At 48.2% G+C, this 27093-nt stretch overlaps 1 pseudogene; it reads left to right on the forward strand.

Moving 5' to 3' along the window:
• The window catches only part of LOC121839171, an 82267-nt pseudogene that overhangs the window by 14304 nt on the left and 40870 nt on the right, over positions 1-27093 (forward strand).

Genomic DNA, 27093 nt, shown 5'->3' on the forward strand with positions numbered 1-27093 from the left:
GGACCCATAGGGTAGTGCCCTACTTTTGACCAGGACCCATAGGGTAGTGCTCTACTTTTGACCAGGACCCATAGGGTAGTGCCCTACTTTTGACCAGGACCCATAGGGTAGTGCTCTACTTTTGACCAGGACCCATAGGGTAGTGCTCTACTTTTGACCAGGACCCATAGGGTAGTGCTCTACATTTGACCAGGACCCATAGGGTAGTGCTAGTGCTCTTTTGACCAGGACCCATAGGGTAGTGCTCTACTTTTGACCAGGACCCATAGGGTAGTGCTCTACTTTTGACCAGGACCCATAGGGTAGTGTTCTACTTTTGACCAGGACCCATAGGGTAGTGCTCTACTTTTGACCAGGACCCATAGGGTAGTGCTCTACTTTTGACCAGGACCCATAGGGTAGTGCCCTACTTTTGACCAGGACCCATAGGGTAGTGCTCTACTTTTGACCAGGACCCATAGGGTAGTGCTCTACTTTTGACCAGGACCCATAGGGTAGTGCCCTACTTTTGACCAGGACCCATAGGGTAGTGCTCTACTTTTGACCAGGACCCATAGGGTAGTGCTCTACTTTTGACCAGGACCCATAGGGTAGTGCCCTACTTTTGACCAGGACCCATAGGGTAGTGCTCTACTTTTGACCAGGACCCATAGGGTAGTGCTCTACTTTTGACCAGGACCCATAGGGTAGTGCTCTACTTTTGACCAGGACCCATAGGGTAGTGCTCTGACCAGGACATAGGGTAGTGCTTTTGACCAGGACCCATAGGGTAGTGCCCTACTTTTGACCAGGACCCATAGGGTAGTGCTCTACTTTTGACCAGGACCCATAGGGTAGTGCTCTACTTTTGACCAGGACCCATAGGGTAGTGCTCTACTTTTGACCAGGACCCATAGGGTAGTGCTCTACTTTTGACCAGGACCCATAGGGTAGTGCTCTTTTGACCAGGACCCATAGGGTAGTGCTCTACTTTTGACCAGGACCCATAGGGTAGTGCTCTACTTTTGACCAGGACCCATAGGGTAGTGCTCTACTTTTGACCAGGACCCATAGGGTAGTGCTCTACTTTTGACCAGGACCCATAGGGTAGTGCTCTACTTTTGACCAGGACCCATAGGGTAGTGCTCTACTTTTGACCAGGACCCATAGGGTAGTGCTCTACTTTTGACCAGGACCCATAGGGTAGTGTTCTACTTTTGACCAGGACCCATAGGGTAGTGCTCTACTTTTGACCAGGACCCATAGGGTAGTGCTCTACTTTTGACCAGGACCCATAGGGTAGTGCTCTACTTTTGACCAGGACCCATAGGGTAGTGCTCTACTTTTGACCAGGACCCATAGGGTAGTGCTCTACTTTTGACCAGGACCCATAGGGTAGTGCTCTACTTTTGACCAGGACCCATAGGGTAGTGCTCTACTTTTGACCAGGACCCATAGGGTAGTGCTCTACTTTTGACCAGGACCCATAGGGTAGTGCTCTACTTTTGACCAGGACCCATAGGGTAGTGCTCTACTTTTGACCAGGACCCATAGGGTAGTGCTCTACTTTTGACCAGGACCCATAGGGTAGTGCTCTACTTTTGACCAGGACCCATAGGGTAGTGCTCTACTTTTGACCAGGACCCATAGGGTAGTGCTCTACTTTTGACCAGGACCCATAGGGTAGTGCTCTACTTTTGACCAGGACCCATAGGGTAGTGCTCTACTTTTGACCAGGACCCATAGGGTAGTGCTCTACTTTTGACCAGGACCCATAGGGTAGTGCTCTACTTTTGACCAGGACCCATAGGGTAGTGCTCTACTTTTGACCAGGACCCATAGGGTAGTGCTCTACTTTTGACCAGGACCCATAGGGTAGTGCTCTACTTTTGACCAGGACCCATAGGGTAGTGCTCTACTTTTGACCAGGACCCATAGGGTAGTGCTCTACTTTTGACCAGGACCCATAGGGCTCTAGTGTTCAAACAGGCAGAAAGGCAGACATTATTATTATTATTATTATTTTTATTATTATTGTTATTATTTATATTTGTCTTTTACCAGCGAGACGGCAGCGAGTCAGATTCACCGTGTGGGATTAAAAGCCTCTCAGCCGTACATGGTGGTAGACGGAGAGATTCTGGGGAGGAGCTGGAGCCTCGTCACTCTCTGGTTTCATTTTATACACGTTTCCCATAACGTGTGAGTCAGAGGAAGTGGACCATATACTTAGCTTCTCTAAAAGGCTGTGTGCGTGTGTTTTGAAGGTGTAACTAAGGAGTGCAGTTGTTTTATTTTGGGCCCCATCAGGCAGCAGGCTCAGGGCAGTAAGAAACCCCCAGGCTGTGTCCATCGCTAGGCCTGACAGCAGGGCCCTTCCAGGGGCCACTACATCACTGTGATTAGTAGACCACAGGGGCCCTCCTTGGGGCTGCTTCGTCACTGTGATTAGTGGACCACTGGGGCCCTCCTTGGGGCCGCTCCGTCACTGTGATTAGTGGACCACTGGGGCCCTCCTTGGGGCCGCTCCGTCACTGTGATTAGTGGACCACAGGGGCCCTCCTTGGGGCGAATAAGGAATGGGCCTTGTAACCATGGTGTGGAATAAGGAATGGGCCTTGTAACCAGAGGTAATATGACGATGTTAAAGTGTTACGTGAACACAGATTTCAAGGGCAATCATCACCGGGGCGACGCCTATCAAAAGTGCAAATAGTGTGCTTCTCTTTGTATCTGACACACTGTGACACAGCCACTGTGACTGCTATGGCTGGCTGTGGGGACAGTCCCACAGACTACCTCCCAAATGGCACCTCTCTTCACTTCATAGTGCACTACTGTTGATCAGAGCCTGGTCTAAATTAGTGCACTATATAGGGAATAGGGTTCATTAGGGCCCTGGTCTGAAGTAGTGCACTATATAGGGAATAGGGCCCTGGTCTAAAGTAGTGCACTATATATAGGTAATAGGGTTCTATAGGGCCATGGTCTGGAGTAGTGCACTTTATATAGGGTTCTATAGGGCCCTGGCTTAAAGTAGTGCCCTATATAGGGAATAGGGTGCCATAGAGCTCTGGTCTGAAGTAGTGCACTATATATAGGGTGACAGGAAGCACTACAAGTGCTGGCAAAAGGGACGACTCCTAGTCACACACTCCACAACACACACAGGCACGCACGCACTCACGCACGCACAATGTACCAATATCACTCATATCGAAGAGGTGGGTGGTTGCAATCGTCAGACAGGGAAAGGGGAGACCCTCACGAACACGACCCCCCCGCCACACACACACAAGTCTCATGGGACTCGTCTGAAGGTAGCCCTTACAACTTAATGGAGGTAGTTTTTATGCCCCCCCCCTAAAAAACGGTTTAATATGTGAACAAAAACACATATTTCCTGAGCATTCTTTTATCTCCTCGATATAGGACAAACACTTCAACATTTTATTCCTTATGATTTATTTTTGGACTGTCTTTTTTCCCACTTATGAATGTCGTTCAATGTGTTTCTATGAGCTATAGTAGTAAAGGCCAAATTATATATTTTATCTAATAATTTGTATATTTTTTTTATATACCTAAAATTCTGAATCAAATTTCTAAATGATCTTTGGTATGACCATCCTAAAACATTTCAATATTTTAGCTTTGTAGAACCCCTCCTCCCCTGATTCGAAGTGGATTTAAGAAGTGTCATCAATAAGGGATCAGACGCCTCACAAGTCCTCAACTGGCAGCTTCATTAAATAGTACCTGCATAACACCAGTCTCGATGTCAACAGTGAAGAGGTGACTCTGGGATGCTGGCCTTCTAGGCAGAGTTCCTCTGTCCAGTCTCAATGTCAACAGTGAAGAGGAGACTCTGGGATGCTGACCTTCTAGGCAGAGTTCCTCTGTCCAGTCTCAACGTCAACAGTGAAGAGGTGACTCTGGGATGCTGGCCTTCTAGGCAGAGTTCCTCTGTCCAGTCTCAACGTCAACAGTGAAGAGGCGACTCCGGGATGCTGGCCTTCTAGGCAGAGTTCCTCTGTCCAGTCTCAACGTCAACAGTGAAGAGGCGACTCTGGGATGCTGGCCTTCTAGGCAGAGTTCCTCTGTCCAGTCTCAACGTCAACAGTGAAGAGGCGACTCTGGGATGCTGGCCTTCTAGGCAGAGTTCCTCTGTCCAGTCTCAATGTCAACAGTGAAGAGGTGACTCCGGGATGCTGGCCTTCTAGGCAGAGTTCCTCTGTCCAGTCTCAATGTCAACAGTGAAGAGGTGACTCCGGGATGCTGACCTTCTAGGCAGAGTTCCTCTGTCCAGTCTCAATGTCAACAGTGAAGAGGCGACTCCGGGATGCTGGCCTTCTAGGCAGCATCTTGGCAGCATCTAATTAAAACTCCTCAGTTAGCAGGCTCAAGCAAACTAAAACCCACATGGTAGCAAACACTAACTAGCAGACATTTTTAACAAGTTAGAAATTATTTAAACACACTTTGCTGTTGGCTACAATTTACTAGTTAACCAAAAATAATGTATGTCATATAAAATATATTCATCTCACCCAGTATTGTAATCAAATCTTACCAGAAAGCATGTAGTCCTTGGCTCAGACAGTGTAGTAGTGTGGGCTCAATAGCATCTCATTAGTGTGCAAGATCTTGAGAATCAGCTGTACATTTGATGGAAGAGTGCACTGTGCATGCAGAGGGTTGCAATTCTATTGAATTGGGGATAGTTTAACCAAAATATGCCACAAGACCAATAATTGCCTTAAGTGTATCCCACAAAAAAAGGTTCACAGTTATAAACAAATTGAATTTTTTTTTGCAAAGAATTAAGCAAAATTACCCAAATTCCAGGGCTTAACTTCTCATGGAAAATTTCTGTAAATGTACTGGAAGGTTTCCGATCCTAGTGGTGGGGTTTAACTGCCTTGTTCAAGGGCAGAACGGCAATTAAAAAAAAAAAAAAAATATATATATATATATATATATATATGTGTATATATATATTCTTTTTTTACCTTGCTAGCTCGTGGATTCAAACCAGCAACCTTTTGGTTACTGGCCCAACGCTCTAACCGCTAGGCTACCTGCCTCCCCTCAACTGGGATCTGTCTACTGGCATATTTCTAGATATGTTAACACCGTCTTCCTTTTCTCTCTCTGTTCTCTCCCTGCAGGTGATCTACAACTCGTTTGGAGGCACCTTTAAAGGACTGCACTTCAACAACCTCATCATTGGCCTGGTGCTGCTGACCAGAGGACGAGATGGGGAGAAGGCCAAGTGTATGTTCCATCTCTCTCCCCGCGCCCTCTCTTCTCTCTCTCTCCCCGCGCCCTCTCTTCTCTCTCTCCCCCGCGCCCTCTCTTCTCTCTCTCCCCCGCGCCCTCTCTTCTCTCTCTCAGCCCTCTCTTCTCTCGCCCCGCCCTCTCTTCTCTCTCTCCCCGCGCCCTCTCTTCTCTCTCTCCCCGCGCCCTCTCTTCTCTCTCTCTTCTCTCTCCCCAGAGCCCCTCTTCTCTCTCTCCCCGCGCTCTCTCTTCTCTCCGCGCCCTCTCTTCTCTCTCTCCCTCTCTCTCTCCTCTCTCTTCTCTCTCTCTTCTCCCTCTCTTCTCTCTCTCCCCGCGCCTCTCTTCTCTCTCCCCGCTGCCCTCTCTTCTCTCCCCCGCACCCTCTCTCTCTCTCTCTCTCTCTCTCTCCCCGCGCCCTCTCTTCTCTCTCTCTCTCTCTCTCTCTTCTCTCTCTCTCTGCCCTCTCTTCTCTCTCTCCTCGCCCTCTCTTCTCTCTCTCCCCGCGCCCTCTCTTCTCTCTCTCTCCCCCGCGCCCTCTCTTCTCTCTCTCCCCGCGCCCTCTCTCTCTCTCTCTCCCCCGCCCTCTCTCTCTCTCCCCGCGCCCTCCTTCTCTCTCTCCCCGCGCCCTCTCTTCTCTCTCTCTCCCCGCGCCCTCACTTCTCTCTCTCTCCCCGCGCCCTCTCTTCTCTCTCTCTCCCCCGCGCCCTCTCTTCTCTCTCTCTCCCCCGCGCCCTCTCTTCTCTCTCCCCCCCTCTCTTCTCTCTCTCTCTCCGCGCCCTCTCTCTCTCTCTCTCCCCCGCGCCCTCTCTTCTCTCTCTCTCTCCCCAGCGCCCTCTCTTCTCTCTCTCCCCGCGCCCTCTCTTCTCTCTCTCTCCCCCGCGCCCTCTCTTCTCTCTCTCCCCGCGCCCTCTCTTCTCTCTCTCTCTCCCCCGCGCCCTCTCTTTCTCTCTCTCTCCCCGCGCCCTCTCTTCTCTCTCTCCCCGCGCCCTCTCTTCTCTCTCTCGCGCCCTCTTCTCTCTCCCCCGCGCCCTCTCTTCTCTCTCTCTCCCCCGCGCTCTTCTCCCCGCCCTCTTCTCTCTCTCCCCGCGCCCTCTCTTCTCTCTCTCCCCGCGCCCTCTCTTCTCTCTCTCCCCGCGCCCTCTCTTTCTCTCTCTCCCCGCGCCCTCTCTTCTCTCTCTCCCGCTCTCTTCCTCCTCTCTCCCCGCAGGTTCTCTCTCTGAGTGATGTTTGGAATTGATGTGTGTGAGGCAGCAGAGAGCCAAGGCCAGGACTAAGACCAGCCTGCCTGCCAGGATGATAAGACCAGCCTGCCTGCCGGGATGAACTAACTGTGTGTCTCTCCACAGACCTCTTCAGCCTGTTTGCCAGTGAGTCGGGTGGCTATGCGGCGCGGGATGATATGGAGGCCGTGCTACGGGCGGTGGATGGGGAAGTCCCGCCCTCTCTCAGGAAGTGCTTCAGCGAGGTCAGTCACCTGTCAATCACCCAGACCGACACTTCGACTGACGCATGACACTCTCCTCTCTCAGATCCAGTCATCAAATCAAATCAAATCGAAGTTTATTTGTCACGTGTGCCGAATAGAGCAGGTGTAGACCTCACAGTGATGTACTGGGCCATGCGCACTACCCTCTGTCATCCACTCAGTCTGGGGTTGGACCACACACACTGCTGTTATTGGCTAAACACACACACACACACACACGTATGTATTTACACAATACACACCTCCCAAGAATTCAATCTCATAAGCAAACTCCTTTAACATCAGATCATAGGGTAGTGCTCCTTTAACATAAAAACAGGACCCATAAGTGCTCTACTTTTACCAGGACCCATAGGGTAGTGCTCTACTTGTTACCAGGACCCATAGGGTAGTGCCCTACTTGTGACCAGGACCCATAGGGTAGTGCTCTACTTGTTACCAGGACCCATAGGGTAGTGCTCTACTTGTTACCAGGACCCAGGGTAGTGCTCTACTTGTTACCAGGACCCATAGGGTAGTGCTCTACTTGTTACCAGGACCCATAGGGTAGTGCTCTCTTGTTACCAGGACCCATAGGGTAGTGCTCTACTTGTTACCAGGACCCATAGGGTAGTGCTCTACTTGTTACCACCCTGGCAGGCTCTGTAACAGCAGCATGTGTCTGAATAAACCAGCAGGTTAGTTTTAACTAGTCCTCTCTCTCTCTCAGCAGGCAGGTTAGTTTTAACTAGTCCCTCTCTCTCTCAGCAGGTTAGTTTTAACTAGTCCTCTCTCTCTCTCAGCAGGTTAGTTTTACTAGCCCTAGTCTCTCTCTCTCTCAGCAGGTTAGTTTTAACTAGCCCTAGTCCTCTCTCTCTCAGCAGGTTAGTTTTAACTAGCCCTAGTCCTCTCTCTCTCAGCAGCAGGTTAGTTTTAACTAGCCTAGTCCTCTCTCTCTCTCAGCAGGTTAGTTTTAACTAGCCCTAGTCCTCTCTCTCTCAGCAGGTTAGTTTTAACTACTAGTCCTCTCTCCTCAGCAGGTTAGTTTTTAGCCTAGTCCTCTCTCTCTCTCAGCAGGTTAGTTTTAACTAGCCCTAGTCCTCTCTCTCTCTCAGCAGGTTAGTTTTAACTAGCCCTAGTCCTCTCTCTCTCAGCAGGTTAGTTTTAACTAGCCCTAGTCCTCTCTCTCTCTCAGCAGGTTAGTTTTAACTAGCCCTAGTCCTCTCTCTCTCTCAGCAGGTTAGTTTTAACTAGCCCTAGTCCTCTCTCTCTCTCAGCAGGTTAGTTTTAACTAGCCCTCGTCCTCTCTCTCTCTCAGCAGGTTAGTTTTAACTAGACCTAGTCTCTCTCTCTCAGCAGGTTAGTTTTAACTAGCCCTAGTCCTCTCTCTCTCTCAGCAGGTTAGTTTTAACTAGCCCTAGTCCTCTCACTCTCTCAGCAGGTTAGTTTTAACTAGCCCTAGTCCTCTCTCTCTCTCAGCAGGTTAGTTTTAACTAGCCTCGTCCTCTCTCTCTCTCAGCAGGTTAGTTTTAACTAGCCCTAGTCCTCTCTCTCTCTCAGCAGGTTAGTTTTAACTAGCCCTCGTCCTCTCTCTCTCTCAGCAGGTTAGTTTTAACTAGACCTAGTCCTCTCTCTCTCTCAGCAGGTTAGTTTTAACTAGCCTAGTCCTCTCTCTCTCTCAGCAGGTTAGTTTTAACTAGCCCTCGTCCTCTCTCTCTCAGCAGGTTAGTTTTAACTAGCCCTCGTCCTCTCTCTCTCAGCAGGTTAGTTTTAACTAGCCCTCGTCCTCTCTCTCTCTCAGCAGGTTAGTTTTAACTAGCCCTAGTCCTCTCTCTCTCTCAGCAGGTTAGTTTTAACTAGACCTAGTCCTCTCTCTCTCAGCAGGTTAGTTTTAACTAGCCCTAGTCCTCTCTCTCTCTCAGCAGGTTAGTTTTAACTAGCCCTCGTCCTCTCTCTCTCAGCAGGTTAGTTTTAACTAGCCCTCGTCCTCTCTCTCTCTCAGCAGGTTAGTTTTAACTAGCCTAGTCCTCTCTCTCTCAGCAGGTTAGTTTTAACTAGTCCTCTCTCTCTCTCAGCCGGTTAGTTTTAACTAGTCCTCTCTCTCTCTCTCAGCAGGTTAGTTTTAACTAGTCCTCTCTCTCTCAGCCGGTTAGTTTTAACTAGTCCTCTCTCTCTCAGCAGGTTAGTTTTAACTAGTCTCTCTCTCTCTCAGCAGGTTAGTTTTAACTAGCCCTAGTCCTCTCTCTCTCAGCAGCAGGTTAGTTTTAACTAGCCCTAGTCCTCTCTCTCTCTCAGCAGGTTAGTTTTAACTAGCCCTAGTCCTCTCTCTCTCAGCAGCAGGTTAGTTTTAACTAGCCCTAGTCCCTCTCTCTCTCAGCAGGTTAGTTTTAACTAGCCCTAGTCCTCTCTCTCAGCAGGTTAGTTTTAACTAGCCCTAGTCCTCTCTCTCTCTCAGCAGGTTAGTTTTAACTAGCCCTAGTCCTCTCTCTCTCAGCAGGTTAGTTTTAACTAGCCCTAGTCCTCTCTCTCTCTCAGCAGGTTAGTTTTAACTAGCCCTAGTCCCTCTCTCTCTCAGCAGGTTAGTTTTAACTAGCCCTCGTCCCTCTCTCTCTCAGCAGGTTAGTTTTAACTAGCCCTAGTCCCTCTCTCTCTCAGCAGGTTAGTTTTAACTAGCCCTCGTCCTCTCTCTCTCTCAGCAGGTTAGTTTTAACTAGACCTAGTCCTCTCTCTCTCTCAGCAGGTTAGTTTTAACTAGCCCTAGTCCCTCTCTCTCTCTCAGCAGGTTAGTTTTAACTAGCCCTAGTCCTCTCACTCTCTCAGCAGGTTAGTTTTAACTAGCCTAGTCCTCTCTCTCTCTCAGCAGGTTAGTTTTAACTAGCCCTCGTCCTCTCTCTCTCTCAGCAGGTTAGTTTTAACTAGCCCTAGTCCTCTCTCTCTCTCAGCAGGTTAGTTTTAACTAGCCCTCGTCCTCTCTCTCTCTCTCAGCAGGTTAGTTTTAACTAGACCTAGTCCTCTCTCTCTCTCAGCAGGTTAGTTTTAACTAGCCCTAGTCCTCTCTCTCTCTCAGCAGGTTAGTTTTAACTAGCCCTCGTCCTCTCTCTCTCAGCAGGTTAGTTTTAACTAGCCCTCGTCCTCTCTCTCTCAGCAGGTTAGTTTTAACTAGCCCTCGTCCTCTCTCTCTCTCAGCAGGTTAGTTTTAACTAGCCCTAGTCCTCTCTCTCTCTCAGCAGGTTAGTTTTAACTAGACCTAGTCCTCTCTCTCTCTCAGCAGGTTAGTTTTAACTAGCCCTAGTCCTCTCTCTCTCTCAGCAGGTTAGTTTTAACTAGCCCTCGTCCTCTCTCTCTCAGCAGGTTAGTTTTAACTAGCCCTCGTCCTCTCTCTCTCTCAGCAGGTTAGTTTTAACTAGTCCTCTCTCTCTCTCAGCAGGTTAGTTTTAACTAGTCCTCTCTCTCTCTCAGCCGGTTAGTTTTAACTAGTCCTCTCTCTCTCTCAGCAGGTTAGTTTTAACTAGCCCTCTCTCTCTCTCAGCAGGTTAGTTTTAACTAGCCCTAGTCCTCTCTCTCTCTCAGCAGATTAGTTTTACCTAGCCCTAGTCCCTCTCTCTCAGCAGCAGGTTAGTTTTAACTAGCCCTAGTCCTCTCTCTCTCAGCAGCAGGTTAGTTTTAACTAGCCCTAGTCTCTCTCTCTCAGTAGGTTAGTTTTAACTAGCCCTAGTCTCTCTCTCTCTCAGCAGGTTAGTTTTAACTAGCCCTAGTCCCTCTCTCTCAGCAGCAGGTTAGTTTTAACTAGCCCTAGTCCTCTCTCTCTCAGCAGCAGGTTAGTTTTAACTAGCCCTAGTCCTCTCTCTCTCAGCAGCAGGTTAGTTTTAACTAGCCCTAGTCCTCTCTCTCTCTCTCTCTCAGCAGGTTCGTTTTAACTAGCCCTAAGTCCTCTCTCAGCAGCATGTTAGTCTTAGCTAGCGTTAGTCCCCTCTCTCAGCAGCATGTTAGTCTTAGCTAGCCTTAGTACCCTCTCTCATTAGCATGTTAGTCTTAGCTAGCCCTAGTCCTCTCTCTCTCAGCAGCAGGTTAGTTTTAACTAGCCCTAGTCCTCTCTCTCTCTCTCTCTCAGCAGGTTCGTTTTAACTAGCCCTAAGTCCTCTCTCAGCAGCATGTTAGTCTTAGCTAGCGTTAGTCCCCTCTCTCAGCAGCATGTTAGTCTTAGCTAGCCTTAGTACCCTCTCTCATTAGCATGTTAGTCTTAGCTAGCCCTAGTCCTCTCTCTCAGCATGTTAGTCTTAGCTAGCCTTAGTCCCCTCTCTCATTAGCATGTTAGTCTTAGCTAGCCCTAGTCCCCTCTCTCAGATCAAATCAAATCAAATCAAATTTATTTATATAGCCCTTCGTGCATCAACCGGCCAGGCAGAGACAGCAAGGGCGGTTCGTTGCTCCAGAGCCTTTCCGTTCACCTTCACACTCCTGGGCCAGACTACACTCAATCATATGACCCACTGAAGAGATGAGTCTTCAGTAAAGACTTAAAGGTTGAGACCGAGTTTGCGTCTCTGACATGGGTAGGCAGACCGTTCCATAAAAATGGAGCTCTATAGGAGAAAGCCCTGCCTCCAGCTGTTTGCTTAGAAATTCTAGGGACAATTAGGAGGCCTGCGTCTTGTGACCGTAGCGTACGTGTAGGTATGTACTGCAGGACCAAATCAGAGAGATGGGTAGGAGCAAGCCCATGTAATGCTTTGTAGGTTAGCAGTAAAACCTTGAAATCAGCCCTTGCTTTGACAGGAAGCCAGTGTAGAGAGGCTAGCACTGGAGTAATATGATCAAATTTTTTGGTTCTAGTCAGGATTCTAGCAGCCGTATTTAGCACTAACTGAAGTTTATTTAGTGCTTTATCCGGGTAGCCGGAAAATAGAGCATTGCAGTAGTCTAACCTAGAAGTGACAAAAGCATGGATTAATTTTTCTGCATCATTTTTGGACAGAAAGTTTCTGATTTTTGCAATGTTACGTAGATGGAAAAAAGATGTCCTTGAAATGGTCTTGATATGTTCTTCAAAAGAGAGATCAGGGTCCAGAGTAACGCCGAGGTCCTTCACAGTTTTATTTGAGACGACTGTACAACCATTAAGATTAATTGTCAGATTCAACAGAAGATCTCTTTGTTTCTTGGGACCTAGAACAAGCATCTCTGTTTTGTCCGAGTTTAATAGTAGAAAGTTTGCAGCCATCCACTTCCTTATGTCTGAAACACATGCTTCTAGCGAGGGCAATTTTGGGGCTTCACCATGTTTCATTGAAATGTACAGCTGTGTGTCATCCGCATAGCAGTGAAAGTTTACATTATGTTTTCGAATAACATCCCCAAGAGGTAAAATATATAGTGAGAACAATAGTGGTCCTAAAACGGAACCTTGAGGAACACCGAAATTTACAGTTGATTTGTCAGAGGACAAACCATTCACAGAGACAAACTGATATCTTTCCGACAGATAAGATCTAAACCAGGCCAGAACATGTCCGTGTAGACCAATTTGGGTTTCCAATCTCTCCAAAAGAATGTGGTGATCGATGGTATCAAAAGCGGCACTAAGGTCTAGGAGCACGAGGACAGATGCAGAGCCTCGGTCCGATGCCATTAAAATGTCATTTACCACCTTCACAAGTGCCGTCTCAGTGCTATGATGGGGTCTAAAACCAGACTGAAGCATTTTGTATACATTGTTTGTCTTCAGGAAGGCAGTGAGTTGCTGAGCAACAGCCTTTTCTAAAATTTTTGAGAGGAATGGAAGATTCGATATAGGCCGATAGTTTTTTATATTTTCTGGGTCAAGGTTTGGCTTTTTCAAGAGAGGCTTTATTACTGCCACTTTTAGTGAGTGAGTTTGGTACACATCCAGTGGATAGAGAGCCGTTTATTATGTTCAACATAGGAGGGCCAAGCACAGGAAGCAGCTCTTTCAGTAGTTTAGTTGGAATAGGGTCCAGTATGCAGCTTGAAGGTTTAGAAGCCATGATTATTTTCATCATTGTGTCAAGAGATGTAGTACTAAAACACTTGAGCGTCTCTCTTGATCCTAGGTCCTGGCAGACTCAGGACAACTGAGGTTTGGAGGAATACGCAGGTTTAAAGAGGAGTCCGTAATTTGCTTTCTAATAATCATAATCTTTTCCTCAAAGAAGTTCATGAATTTATCACTGCTAAAGTGAAAGTCATCCTCTCTTGGGGAATGCTGCTTTTTAGTTAGCTTTGCGACAGTATCAAAAAGGAATTTCGGATTGTTCTTATTTTCCTCAATTAAGTTAGAAAAATAGGATGATCGAGCAGCAGTAAGGGCTCTTCGGTACTGCACGGTACTGTCTCAGCAGCATGTTAGTCTTAGCTAGCCTTAGTACCCTCTCTCATTAGCATGTTAGTCTTAGCTAGCCCTAGTCCTCTCTCTCAGCATGTTAGTCTTAGCTAGCCTTAGTCCCCTCTCTCATTAGCATGTTAGTCTTAGCTAGCCTTAGTCCCCTCTCTCAGTAGCATGTTAGTCTTAGCTAGCCTTAGTCCTCTCTCTCAGCAGCATGTTAGTCTTAGCTAGCCTTAGTCCCCTCTCTCAGCAGCATGTTAGTCTTAGCTAGCCTTAGTCCCCTCTCTCAGCAGCATGTTAGTCTTAGCTAGCCTTAGTCCCCTCTCTCTCAGCAGCATGTTAGTCTTAGCTAGCCCTAGTCCTCTCTCAGCATGTTAGTCTTAGCTAGCCCTAGTCCTCTCTCAGCATGTTAGTCTTAGCTAGCCCTAGTCCCCTCTCTCAGCAGGTTAGTCTTAGCTAGCCCTAGTCCTCTCTCAGCAGGTTAGCCTTAGTTAGCCCTAGTCCTCTCTCAGCAGGTTAGTCTTAGCTAGCCTTAGTCCTCTCTCAGCAGCATGTTAGTCTTAACTAGCCTTAGTCCTCTCTCAGCAGCATGTTAGTCTTAACTAGCCCTAATCCTCTCTCAGCAGGTTAGTCTTAGCTAGCCCTAGTCCTCTCTCAGCTGGTTAGTCTTAGCTAGCCCTAGTCCTCTCTCAGCTGGTTAGTCTTAGCTAGCCCTAGTCCTCTCTCAGCAGGTTAGTCTTAGCTAGCCCTAGTCCTCTCTCAGCTGGTTAGTCTTAGCTAGCCCTAGTCCTCTCTCAGCTGGTTAGTCTTAGCTAGCCCTAGTCCTCTCTCAGCTGGTTAGTCTTAGCTAGCCCTAGTCCTCTCTCAGCAGGTTAGTCTTAGCTAGCCCTAGTCCTCTCTCAGCAGGTTAGTCTTAGCTAGCCCTAGTCCCTCTCAGCAGGTTAGTCTTAGCTAGCCCTAGTCCTCTCTCAGCAGGTTAGTCTTAGCTAGCCCTAGTCCTCTCTCAGCAGGTTAGTCTTAGCTAGCCCTAGTCCTCTCTCAGCAGGTTAGTCTTAGCTAGCCCTAGTCCTCTCTCAGCAGGTTAGTCTTAGCTAGCCCTAGTCCTCTCTCAGCAGGTTAGTCTTAGCTAGCCCTAGTCCTCTCTCAGCAGGTTAGTCTTAGCTAGCCCTAGTCCCTCTCAGCAGGTTAGTCTTAGCTAGCCCTAGTCCTCTCTCAGCAGGTTAGTCTTAGCTAGCCCTAGTCCTCTCTCAGCAGGTTAGTCTTAGCTAGCCCTAGTCCTCTCTCAGCAGGTTAGTCTTAGCTAGCCCTAGTCCTCTCTCAGCAGGTTAGTCTTAGCTAGCCCTAGTCCTCTCTCAGCAGGTTAGTCTTAGCTAGCCCTAGTCCTCTCTCAGCAGGTTAGTCTTAGCTAGCCCTAGTCCTCTCTCAGCAGGTTAGTCTTAGCTAGCCCTAGTCCTCTCTCAGCAGGTTAGTCTTAGCTAGCCCTAGTCCTCTCTCAGCAGGTTAGTCTTAGCTAGTCCCTAGTCCTCTCTCAGCAGGTTAGTCTTAGCTAGCCCTAGTCCTCTCTCAGCAGGTTAGTCTTAGCTAGCCCTAGTCCTCTCTCAGCAGGTTAGTCTTAGCTAGCCCTAGTCCTCTCTCAGCAGGTTAGTCTTAGCTAGCCCTAGTCCTCTCTCAGCAGGTTAGTCTTAGCTAGCCCTAGTCCTCTCTCAGCAGGTTAGTCTTAGCTAGCCCTAGTCCCTCTCTCAGCAGGTTAGTCTTAGCTAGCCCTAGTCCTCTCTCAGCAGGTTAGTCTTAGCTAGCCCTAGTCCTCTCTCAGCAGGTTAGTCTTAGCTAGCCCTAGTCCCCTCTCGCATCAGCTGGTTAGTCTTAGCTAGCCTTAGTCCCCTCTCGCATCAGCTGGTTAGTCTTAGCTAGCCTTAGTCCCCTCTCTCATCAGCATGTTAGTCTTAGCTAGCCCTAGTCCTCTCTCAGCAGGTTAGTCTTAGCTAGCCCTAGTCCTCTCTCAGCAGGTTAGTCTTAGCTAGCCCTAGTCCTCTCTCAGCAGGTTAGTCTTAGCTAGCCCTAGTCCTCTCTCAGCAGGTTAGTCTTAGCTAGCCCTAGTCCTCTCTCAGCAGGTTAGTCTTAGCTAGCCCTAGTCCTCTCTCAGCAGGTTAGTCTTAGCTAGCCCTAGTCCTCTCTCAGCAGGTTAGTCTTAGCTAGCCCTAGTCCCTCTCTCAGCAGGTTAGTCTTAGCTAGCCCTAGTCCTCTCTCAGCAGGTTAGTCTTAGCTAGCCCTAGTCCTCTCTCAGCAGGTTAGTCTTAGCTAGCCCTAGTCCTCTCTCAGCAGGTTAGTCTTAGCTAGCCCTAGTCCTCTCTCAGCAGGTTAGTCTTAGCTAGTCTTAGCCCTAGTCCTCTCTCAGCAGGTTAGTCTTAGCTAGCCCTAGTCCTCTCTCAGCAGGTTAGTCTTAGCTAGCCCTAGTCCTCTCTCAGCAGGTTAGTCTTAGCTAGCCCTAGTCCTCTCTCAGCAGGTTAGTCTTAGCTAGCCCTAGTCCTCTCTCAGCAGGTTAGTCTTAGCTAGCCCTAGTCCTCTCTCAGCAGGTTAGTCTTAGCTAGCCCTAGTCCTCTCTCAGCAGGTTAGTCTTAGCTAGCCCTAGTCCTCTCTCAGCAGGTTAGTCTTAGCTAGCCCTAGTCCTCTCTCAGCAGGTTAGTCTTAGCTAGCCCTAGTCCTCTCTCAGCAGGTTAGTCTTAGCTAGCCCTAGTCCTCTCTCAGCAGGTTAGTCTTAGCTAGCCCTAGTCCTCTCTCAGCAGGTTAGTCTTAGCTAGCCCTAGTCCTCTCTCAGCAGGTTAGTCTTAGCTAGCCCTAGTCCTCTCTCAGCAGGTTAGTCTTAGCTAGCCCTAGTCCCCTCTCAGCAGGTTAGTCTTAGCTAGCCTTAGTCCCCTATCTCAGCAGGTTAGTCTTAGCTAGCCTTAGTCCCCTATCTCAGCAGGTTAGTCTTAGCTAGCCTTAGTCCCCTATCTCTTATAGTTCACCATTACTAGAAATACATGGTTGCATCACTGCCTGCTATGGCAACTGCTCGGCCTCCGACCACAAGGCACTACGGAGGGAAGTGCATACGGCCCAGTACATCAGTTCAAACAAAACCAAATCAATAGGGTAGGGTATATGTCATTCATTAAAAGCCGCAACAATGTATATACCAATCACAGTTTGCCCCTTTTATTCACTGTTCTTACACTTTTTTTTTTTTTTTGGTAAGTGGAAGAGGGCAGCCGCGTTCAACCTTATAATATAAACGCTACTCTGTGTCCGTCTCCCCAACAATACTATTTTTTGTCAAGTACTCACCCGTTTAAGTATTTAGCTACCCACCTAGCTGCCGAGTTAATGCTTTGTTTTAATACATTTTATTTTACCCCTAATTTTCCCCTATTTCGTGGTGTCCAATTGTTAGTAGCTACTATCTTGTCTCATCGTTACAACTCCCGTAGGGGCTCGGGAGAGACGAAGGTTGAAAGTCATGCGTCCTCCGATACACACGGACCTCCCGGTCGCGGCCGGTTACGACAGAGCCTGGGCGCGAACCCAGAGTCTCTGATGGCACAGCTGGCGCTGCAGTACAGCGCCCTTAACCACTGCGCCACCCGGGAGGCCCAATGCTTTGTTGTTGATGTGTTTTGTTTTGTCTCAGGGGGAGAAAGTCAACTATGAGCGCTTTAAGAACTGGCTCCTACAGAACACGGAGGCGTTCACGTTCTCCCGTTGGCTGCTCTCCGGAGGCGTGTGTGTCACCCTCACAGACGACAGCGACACGCCCACCTTCTACCAGACTCTGGCCGGAGTCACACACTGTGAGTGTCCCCTGACGTTCTACGCTGACGCCCTACCCTGATCCCTGACGCCCTACCCTGATCCCTGACGCCCTACCCTGACCCCTGACCCCTAACACCCTACCCTATACTGACCGTTTTTGTTATGTGCACATATTTCATGTTATTTGGTATTTGTCAAGTTCTCTTTCTGTCTTTTCAAGTCCTTCTCTCTTTCTCTGTTAATTGGAAAGAAAGATCTTACCATGTTGCCCGTCTTAGACCAATCAAAGATCTTAGCTGCTTTCTATCCTGAGATCAATCAGAGAGCAGGAGAGATCTTTGCTGCCAATCAGAGAGCAGGAGAGATCTTTGCTGCCAATCAGAGAGCAGGAGAGATCTTTGCTGCCAATCAGAGAGCAGGAGAGATCTTTGCTGCCAATCAGAGAGCAGGAGAGATCTTTGCTGCCAATCAGAGAGCAGGAGAGATCTTTGCTGCCAATCAGAGAGCAGGAGAGATCTTTGCTGCCAATCAGAGAGCAGGAGAGATCTTTGCTGCCAATCAGAGAGCAGGAGAGATCTTTGCTGCCAATCAGAGAGAGTACCTTCAGACGGCTTGTAATCTGCTTCTACCCACTAACAGATTATCCTCTTAACTCTGTGAGAGGTGTGTGTGTGTGTGTGTGTGTGTGTAGGTATCGTCTGTGTGGGAAAGCGTGTCGTGTGTGTGTGTGTGCGTGTGCGTGCACGCTCTGGCCGTGAGGTGTGCACGGACTTTCCAGAACATACTCTACCTACACAACCACCTCACTCTTGGCTAAGACTCATGTGGACCGTCAACGACCGGACACACACACACACAGCAGACGCCATGACGGACAAACAATCTTGTTGGTTGGGATATTAATGGAATACTATTGGAACAGGATGGCGTGAGTGAGTTGTCGTGCTGTGGTTTTCCCGAGCTGTTAGCCGTGTGTCCTGCGGAGACTACTATGGTGTACGCCAGGCCTGTCGGCACGTCTCGGGGCACCTGTGGTGGAATATGGTATGGTACCTCTGTTGCCACTCTGACAGAGTCGCACCTCTAGGTGGGTACAAATGGACCTCCTGTAGTTGAGGGTCAGCGTCCCCCAAAAAGGGTACCCTCTTCCCTAATGAAGTGGACTTGGTAGGGAATAGGGTGCCATTTGGGGGGTCAACACTGACAAATGTGTCTTAGTAATGAGCCGATAGTTGGTGTGAGTTAGTGGTTGTATTTACTGTGTAATCTTCTCACTATCTTCCGGGTTGTAGAAGTGTACATTTGGAGAGTTTATGTATGAACTCACTTGTCATGAGTCCCAAACGCAGAAGGCAATTCATTTCTCTTTGTATGTCTGGCTAGTCAGTCATGGAGATGTGTAGCCTCTTGTTTGAGAACAAAATACTGTCAAGACTGTTTATTTTTTTTATTTTTTAACTAAATCAAACTGCAAGCAATTAAAGAGATCAGTCTAAACCAGTAGAGTCATGTCCTGAAATAGACAGTTAGCCATTTAGCCTAGCGGTTAACCTAGCGTGCTAAGCTAATTGGTGCGTCGCAAATGGCACCCTATTCCCGGCATAGTCAGGGAGCTAGCTAACAAGGGGATGAGGCATGTCGGTCAGGGAGCTAGCTGGTCCTGGAGCCAGCCAGCCAGCCGGTCAGGGAGCTAGCTGGTCCTGGAGCCAGCCAGCCAGCCGGTCAGGGAGCTAACTGGTCCTGGAGCCAGCCAGCCAGCCAGCCTGGTCCTGGAGCCAGCCAGCCAGCTAGCTGGTCCTGGAGCCAGCCAGCCAGCGGTCAGCCAGCCAGCCAGCCGGTCAGGGAGCTAGCTGGTCCTGGAGCCAGCCAGCCAGCCGGTCAGGGAGCTAGCTGGTCCTGGAGCCAGCCAGCCAGCCGGTCAGGGAGCTAGCTGGTCCTGGAGCCAGCCAGCCAGCCGGTCAGGGAGCTAGCTGGTCCTGGAGCCAGCCAGCCAGCCGGTCAGGGAGCTAGCTGGTCCTGGAGCCAGCCAGCCAGCCAGTCGGGGAGCTAGCTGGTCCTCAGGGAGCTAGCTGGAGCCAGCCAGCCAGCCGGTCAGGGAGCCAGCTGGTCCTGGAGCCAGCCAGCCAGCCGGTCAGGGAGCTAGCTGGTCCTGGAGCCAGCCAGCCAGCCAGCTAGCTGGTCCTGGAGCCAGCCAGCCAGAGCTAGCTGGTCCTGGAGCCAGCCAGGAGCCAGCCAGCCAGCCAGCCGGTCAGGGAGCTAGCTGGTCCTGGAGCCAGCCAGCCAGCCGGTCAGGGAGCTAGCTGGTCCTGGAGCCAGCCAGCCAGCCGGTCAGGGAGCTAGCTGGTCCTGGAGCCAGCCAGCCAGCCGGTCAGGGAGCTAGCTGGTCCTGGAGCCGATCCATAGGAGAGAGAAAGAGTTCTATAGATTAGCAGTGTCAGGCAGGCTGAGTAATGGCACACAGCAACAAGATGAGCAGGTGTTTCTTCCCCCTCAGCTCTGCTTTCCTCGCTAGTCCCAACCAGGCCTTTACCACTGCACTAATCACTGCTAGGCTAGCCCACGCTGGCCTGCGTTCAGTAAACACAACACAAATAGCATTCATTCAGCTTTGTTTCGTGTTTGGGATTGATACATGGACTTTTGGTGTATTTCTGAAAGACCAGTTTGAGGACCTTTTTTCTTTTAGGTTTTATTTGTATTGTGTGTGTGTGTGTGTGTGTGTGTGTGTGTGTGTGTGTGTGTGTGTGTGTGTGTGTGTGTGTGTGTGTGTGTGTGTGTGTGTGTGTGTGTGTGTGTGTGTGTGTGTGTGTGTGTGTGTGTGTGTGTGTGTGTGTGTGTGTGTACGTGCATGCTTGTCTGTTTATGGAGGATTTAGTGTTGTTCAGCTGTTCTACTTAAAGGGGCATTCAGTCAGTCCATGACGGGCCCCACCACACACTTCTGCCCTCCCTCCAAACTCCACTCCATGCTTCTCAATTATTAATCTGTCCACTGTTACTTCCCCCCCCCCATGCCATTTCCATACCCTCTCTCTCTCCCTCTTCCTCTTCCTCTCTCACCCCGTTATGTTCTCTATTTGTTTAAGTCTGATGTTTCAGGGAAGGACTGAGGTAAAAAAAAATATTATTGAACCACTGAAGCAGTTGGTGCTTATTTGTTTTCAATCGGTCCTCTTGACCTCTCCACTTCTCTCTTTCTCAATCGGTCTTCATATTGAACACACACACACACGCACCGATTGAACTCTCTCCACAGAGTCAACTGAACTCTGCTGAGGCTGGCTGTTCTAGGAATAAACCTTAGGGTGGGGGGGGGAGAAGGAAAGTAATAGCCCCTATCAATCCACACGTACATCCCAATCTGTAGCTTTCACTGCTCGCCTGGCTACATTATCCCCCAGTGGTCTCACTGTGTTATTGACCCATCAGTCTTTATAAATGCAGACAGCAAACTAGGACGTCGGTCTTAGCAGTGAGACTTAGGAACCAGCTTGGCTTTGTGATGGCAATCCGGACTGGTCTCCTCTCCAGCCAGAAAGTGAATGTGACTTAATATACATCCCAAACATTATCCGATTTCCCTAAATTAGTGCACTACAAAATTAGTGCACTACAAAATTAGTGCACTACAAAATGAGTGCACTATTTAGGGTTCCATTGAGGCATGCAGTCTTGATTTTTGTTTTGTGTTTTGACACCTGTCTGACTGACATGTATGGGCTGGCTCATGGGACAGTGTGGTGGAAAGTGAAGCCTGGGCTAGTATGAGCTAGTGAAACCTTAGGTTAATCCTATTAGCTGTGGATTAGTGTGATGAAAGGAGAGAGAGGATTAACCCAGGGGTCGACCGGCCCCTTTCTGGCTGGCAGGTTTCATACTAAACAGTGGCGGTAGTAGTGTACTTAGTCAGCCATGGCACAGCCTTTTAGGATGAGTCATGGTCTCCGCTCAAGACTAACCTGGATGGACTAAATCCCTTACAGATAGGGTAACCAGAATTCCCAGAGTTTTTTCAGAAATCCATTTTGGAAGATTCCTGGAATCAGGGAATAAGCAGGAAATCTGGAGGGGAAAAAATCATTTTAAAAAACCTACTTAAAGATCCGTGGTCAGACGACTACTAAAGACTACTATCCTCTGTGCTGCTCGTGTAGTCCCCTATAGCGCCGTGTGGTCCCCTATAGCGCCGTGTGGTCCCCTATAGCGCCGTGTGGTCCCCTATAGCACCGTGTGGTCCCCTATAGCACCGTGTGGTCCCCTATAGCACCATGTGGTCCCCTATAGCACCATGTGGTCCCCTATAGCACCATGTGGTCCCCTATAGCACCATGCTGTCCCCTATAGCACCATGTAGTCACCATGTGGTCCCCTATAGCACCATGTAGTCACCATGTGGTCTCCTATAGCACCATGTAGTCCCCTAAAATCAAATCACCATTTTATTTGTCACATAGCACCATGGTTAGCACCAGATGTTAATGTCCCCTATAGCACCATGTGTAGCACCGCACCAATGTCCCCTTGTGCTGGTCCCCTAGTTCACCATGAGTCCCCAATGCAGTAATAACCAACAAGTAATCTAACTAACAATTCCCCAAAACTACTGTCTTATACACAGTGTAAGGGGATAAAGAATATGTACCATGTGGATATATGAATGAGTGATGGTACAGAGCACCATAGGCAAGATACAGTAGCTGATAGCACCATGTAGTCACAGTATATAGCACCATAGTCCCCTGAGATGAGTATGTCCCCTAAACCATGTGGCATAGTTAAATGTGGCTAGTGCACCATGTGGTCCCCATAGCACCATGCAGTCCCCGCACCATGATATAGCACCATGTACAGTATAGCACCGTATGCACCATGAGATGCACCATGTGTAGCACCATGTGGTGTAAACCATTATAGCACCATGGTAGCATTGTTTACCATGTGGTCCCCAAAAAATCACCATGTGGTCCCCTAAGTGGCTAGTGATATATTTACACCATTTCCCATCAATTCCCATTATTAAAGTGGCTGAGTTGAGTCATGTGTCAGTGTAGTTGGCAGCAGCCACTCAATGTTAGCACCATGGTGGCATGCTTTAACAGTCTGATGGTCCCCTTGAGAGTCACCATGTGGTCTCCTATAGCACCCTGTAGTTTTCAGTCTCACCATGGTCCCAGCACCATTTGATGCACCTGTAGCACGGTGTGGTCCCCTATGCACCATCGTCCCCTTCTGGATGATAGCACCATGTGGGTGAACAGGCAGTGGCTCAGGTGGTTGATGGCCCCCTATGCACCATGATCTTTATGGCCATTAGCCCCCTGTAGCACCATCGGGTGGTGTAGGTGTCCTGGAGGGCACCATGTGGTAGTTTGCACCCCGGTGATGCGTTGTGCACCAGACCTCACTCCCCTCTGGATAGCACCATGCGGTTGCACCATGGGCGGAGCAGTTGCACCATGTAGTACCAGGCGGTGATACAGCCCGCACCAGGATGCTCTCGATTGTGCATCTGTAGTCAAGTTTGTGAGTGTCCCTTATAGCACCATGTAGTCACCATGCTGTCCCCTATAGCACCATGCTGTCCCCTATAGCACCATGTAGTCACCACGTGGTCCCCTATAGCACCATGTGGTCCCCTATAGCACCACCATGTAGTCCCCTATAGCACCATGTGTAGTCCCCTATAGCACCGGTGTGGTCCCCTATAGCACCATGCTGTCCCCTATAGCACCATGTTGTCCCCTATAGCACCATGCTGTCCCCTATAGCACCATGCGGTCCCCTATAGCACCATGTGGTCCCCTATAGCACCATGTACTCCCCTATAGCACCATGTCACCACTAGCCCCTATAGCACCATGTAGCCCCCTATAGCACCATGTAGCCCCTATAGCACCATGTATAGCTCCCCTATAGCACCATGTGGTCCCCTATAGCACCATGTAGTCCCCTATAGCACCATGTAGCACCATGTGGTGAGCACCATGTGGTCCCCATGTGGTCCCCTATAGCACCATGTGGTCCCCTATAGCACCATGTGGTGCACCATGTGGTCCCCTATAGCACCATGTAGCCCCTATAGCACCATGTACTCTCCTAGCACCCCCTATAGCACCATGTAGTCCCCTATAGCACCATGTAGTCCCCTATAGCACCATGCAGTTCCCCTATAGCACCATGCAGTCCCCTATAGCACCATGCAGTCCCCTATAGCACCATGCAGTCCCCTATAGCACCATGCGGTCCCCTATAGCACCATGCGGTCCCCTATAGCACCATGCGGTCCCCTATAGCACCATGCGGTCCCCTATAGCACCATGCGGTCCCCTATAGCACCACGTCCCCTATACATGCGGTCCCCTATAGCACCATGTGGTACTCCCCTATAGCACCATGTAGCCCCTATAGCACCATGTAGCCCCCTAGCACCATGTAGCACCATAGCTCCACCCCTATAGCACCATGTAGCCCCTATAGCACCACGTAGCACCATGTGGTCCCCTATAGCACCATGTGGTCCCCTATAGCACCATGTGGTAGCACCATGTGGTCCCCTATAGCACCATGTACTCCCCTATAGCACCATGTGGTCCCCTATAGCACCATGTGGTCCCCTATAGCACCACCTATAGCACCATGCAGTCCCCTATAGCACCATGCAGTCCCCTATAGCACCATGTAGTCCCCTATAGCACCATGTAGCACCATGCACTCCCCTATAGCACCACGTACTCCCCTATAGCACCACGTGGTCCCCTATAGCACCACGTGGTCCCCTATAGCACCACGTACTCCCCTATAGCACCATGATCAGATGAACTGAGGCTGATTGGAAATCTACAGTGTTTACTTTCTTTAATGTACTAGCACTGTTAGGTCATGTGACTTGTGTTCTAGTAAGATGATGCTCAGCGAATCTACAAAAATCACTCTTGATTGGTTGCTATTTTGATTATTTAAAAAAAAAGAAAATGTTTTCTTCTTCTCTCCTCCTACAGTAGAAGAGTCTGATATCATTGACTTGGAGAAGCGCTATTGGCTGCTGAAAGCCCAGTCCAGGACCGGACGCTTTGACTTGGAAACTTTTGTCCCGCTGGTCTCTCCTCCTATTCACGCTTCACTAAGTGAAGGTATGTAATGTTTCTGATGTGTGTTTGTGATGCCAGGTAGATTACTATGGAGACCTTGCCCCCCAGCCAGACAGGTACCCATGAACATTCAAACACTCACAAAATTATATTTTAAATGCCATACTTTGTACACGTACATATTGTGTATGGATTATTTGATTGAGAAGCAATTCTGATGGTCTCTCAACGTTTAGGACCATGTTGTTTGGGATTACGTACATTAAAGCCCAGATTGCTTTTGACCACAGAAGCCCCCGCACCACTGCTTGTGTTGTGAAAACATGGGGGTTTGTCCCAACCATACCGGCTGGGCTGGAGGTGTCTTTTGTGCTAGCTAACGTTTTGCTTATAGCTGCATTGGTTAGCAGCTAACGGTTAGCAGCTAACGTTAGCTAGCATGTAGCTAGCAGGCTAACTTGATTATAAGGGCAAACATGTCGACAATGACCTGAACAGGAGAATGTTGGCCATTTTTATTTGTAACTTTGTCACTTGTCTGTTGGCTGTGTTTTGAGTTTGGCGTCAATAGTAGCAGCTTAGTGACCTTCTGCTCCCTCTGGCTTCCAAAGCGAAGCACAATGAAGGTCTTTCGAGTGGGCGGGTTTTAGTATGAAGACACACCTCTCCCCAAGGAGAGGTGTGTCTTCATACTTGGGACACAGAGGTGTGTCCCAAACCCCCATGTTTTCCTTCAAACAAAAAAATGTACCTCACAACACGAACAGTGGGGTTGGGTGGCTTTCTGTTTTGAAAAGTCATGTTATGAATGTCTACCACTTTAAAAAAAATATATATAACTAAACAATATGAATAAGTTTCTGTCAGAATTTCTGTTTTATATTTCAATCTGTGGTTCATGATGTAAAATTCATTAACATTTATGACTGTAAATGTGATCCCTGTGATCCGGTTGGACGAGTTCCCTCTGTTTTTATTCAAGCCCTCACACAAAGCTATTTCTCTATTACAAAGATCAATTTTATAGTAGAACTTGGCTAATTTAGCATACTTGGCATACAATCTTGTTTTCCAGGTTTGTTTCATGCCTTTGATGAGAACCGGGACAATCACATCGACTTTAAGGAGATCTGCTGTGGCCTGTCTGCCTGTTGCCGGGGGCCCGTCGCCGAGAGGCAGAAATGTAAGAGCTGCTGTGTGATCTGTTCTCGTCGGTGGAGATTTCCCCAACCTATAAGGCTTCCTTTCACACATTATGGTGCATGTGAGTGGAAGAGAAGCAGAGAGGCAGAGCTTTTCCCCTGTGGATGTTTGTTCTCGTCTTCTTCTTATGTCGACTGCCTCTGAATAGTCATTAGTGTGTCATCTACCCTGTCGGCTAAATTATCGTCAGGCCTTAAAATGGCATTTTCACTCTTGGAAATGACAGCAGATATTGGAATGTTAAGACTCTAAGATCTATGCAGACAACACGGAGGAATTGGGGCGGCAGGGTAGCCTAGTGGTTAGAGCGATCGAATCCCAGAGATAAGGTAAACATCTGTCGTTCTGCCCCTGAACAGTTAACCCACTGTTCCTAGGCCGTCATTGAAAAATATATATATTTTTTTCCTAACTGACTTGCCTCGTTAAATAAAGGTAAAATAAGTAAAAACAGATGACACAACACTGAGGAAAACAGATGACACAACACTGAGGAAAACAGATGACACCACACTGAGGAAAACAGATGACACCACACTGAGGAAAACAGATGACACCACACTGAGGAAAACAGATGACACCACACTGAGGAAAACAGATGACACCACACTGAGGAAAACAGATGACACCACACTGAGGAAAACAGATGACACCACACTGAGGAAAACAGATGACTAGCAGAATTACTTTGATACAACTGCAGGTTGAACAGCGACTGCAGCTTTATTTAATTTAACCTTTTTGTTTTGACATGGAAGACATATTGATACCGTAGGTCTTTTTTTTTTCAAATGCTTCCTGTATAATACAATATAAAATAAAATAATAAAATAAATAATATTAAAATACACATTAAACACTATATACAGTGATAGATACTGTGTAGATATACAGTGCATCTGGAAAGTAGACCCCTTGACTTTGTCCACATTTTCTAAAATGGATGCTATTTAAAAAATAAATAAAAAATGTTAAATCCTCATCAATCTCTACACACACCACCACCCCAAGTGAAAACAGATTTTAAGACATTTTTGCACATTTATAAAAAAAATATTTAAAAAAAAAAAAAAAAAAAAACTGATATACCTTATTTACATAAGTATTCAGACCCTTTGCTATGAAACTCTAAATTGAGCTCAGGTGCATCCTGTTTCCTTTGATCATCCTTGAGATCTTTTTTCAACTTCATTGGAGTCCAATTGAATTTGAATTGGACATGATTTGGAAAGGCACACACCTGTCTATATAAGGTCCCACAGTTAACCGTGCATGTCAGAACAAAAACCAAGTGATGAGCTCCGAGAAAGGATTGTGTCGAGGCACAGATCTGGGGAAAGTTACTAAAACATTTCTGCAGCTTTGAAGGTCTCCAGGAGACCAAAGTTTAGAACCACCAAGACTCGTCCTAGAGATGGCCGCCCGGCCAAATGGAGCAATCGGGGGAGAAGGACCTTGGTCAAAGATAGGACCAAGAACCCGATAGTCACTCTGACAGAGCTCCAGAGTTCCTCTGTGGAGATGGGACAACCTTCCAGAAGGACAACCATCTCTGCAGCACTCCACCAATCAGGCCTTTACGGTAGAGTGGCCAGACGGAAGCCACTCCTCAGTATAAGGCACCTGACAAGCCCCCTTGGAGTTTGCCAAAATGCACCTAAAGATTCTCAGACCATGAGAAACAAGATTCTCTTGTCTACCATTCAATCTACCTTTTTAACTCTTCATTTTTTTTCGATGGGAGCATGATTGTCCACAACGGCTATTGAAGACATCTGCCAAGAGGTTCAAAGCTAAATCAGGTTCAGGGATTCGCAGAAAAAACAAAATCAAAGTCACTAAAATAAAGATCATGTAAAAAGAAAAAATTACATTTTAAAAGCCTGTTCACTGAACTTTTTAAAGGTCCTCTTTGTGATGTCACAAAGCTTGGATTTTTGTCTTCTC

This window comes from Oncorhynchus tshawytscha, linkage group LG14 (genome assembly GCF_018296145.1).
Source record: "Oncorhynchus tshawytscha isolate Ot180627B linkage group LG14, Otsh_v2.0, whole genome shotgun sequence".
Classification (NCBI taxonomy): Eukaryota; Metazoa; Chordata; class Actinopteri; order Salmoniformes; family Salmonidae; genus Oncorhynchus; species Oncorhynchus tshawytscha.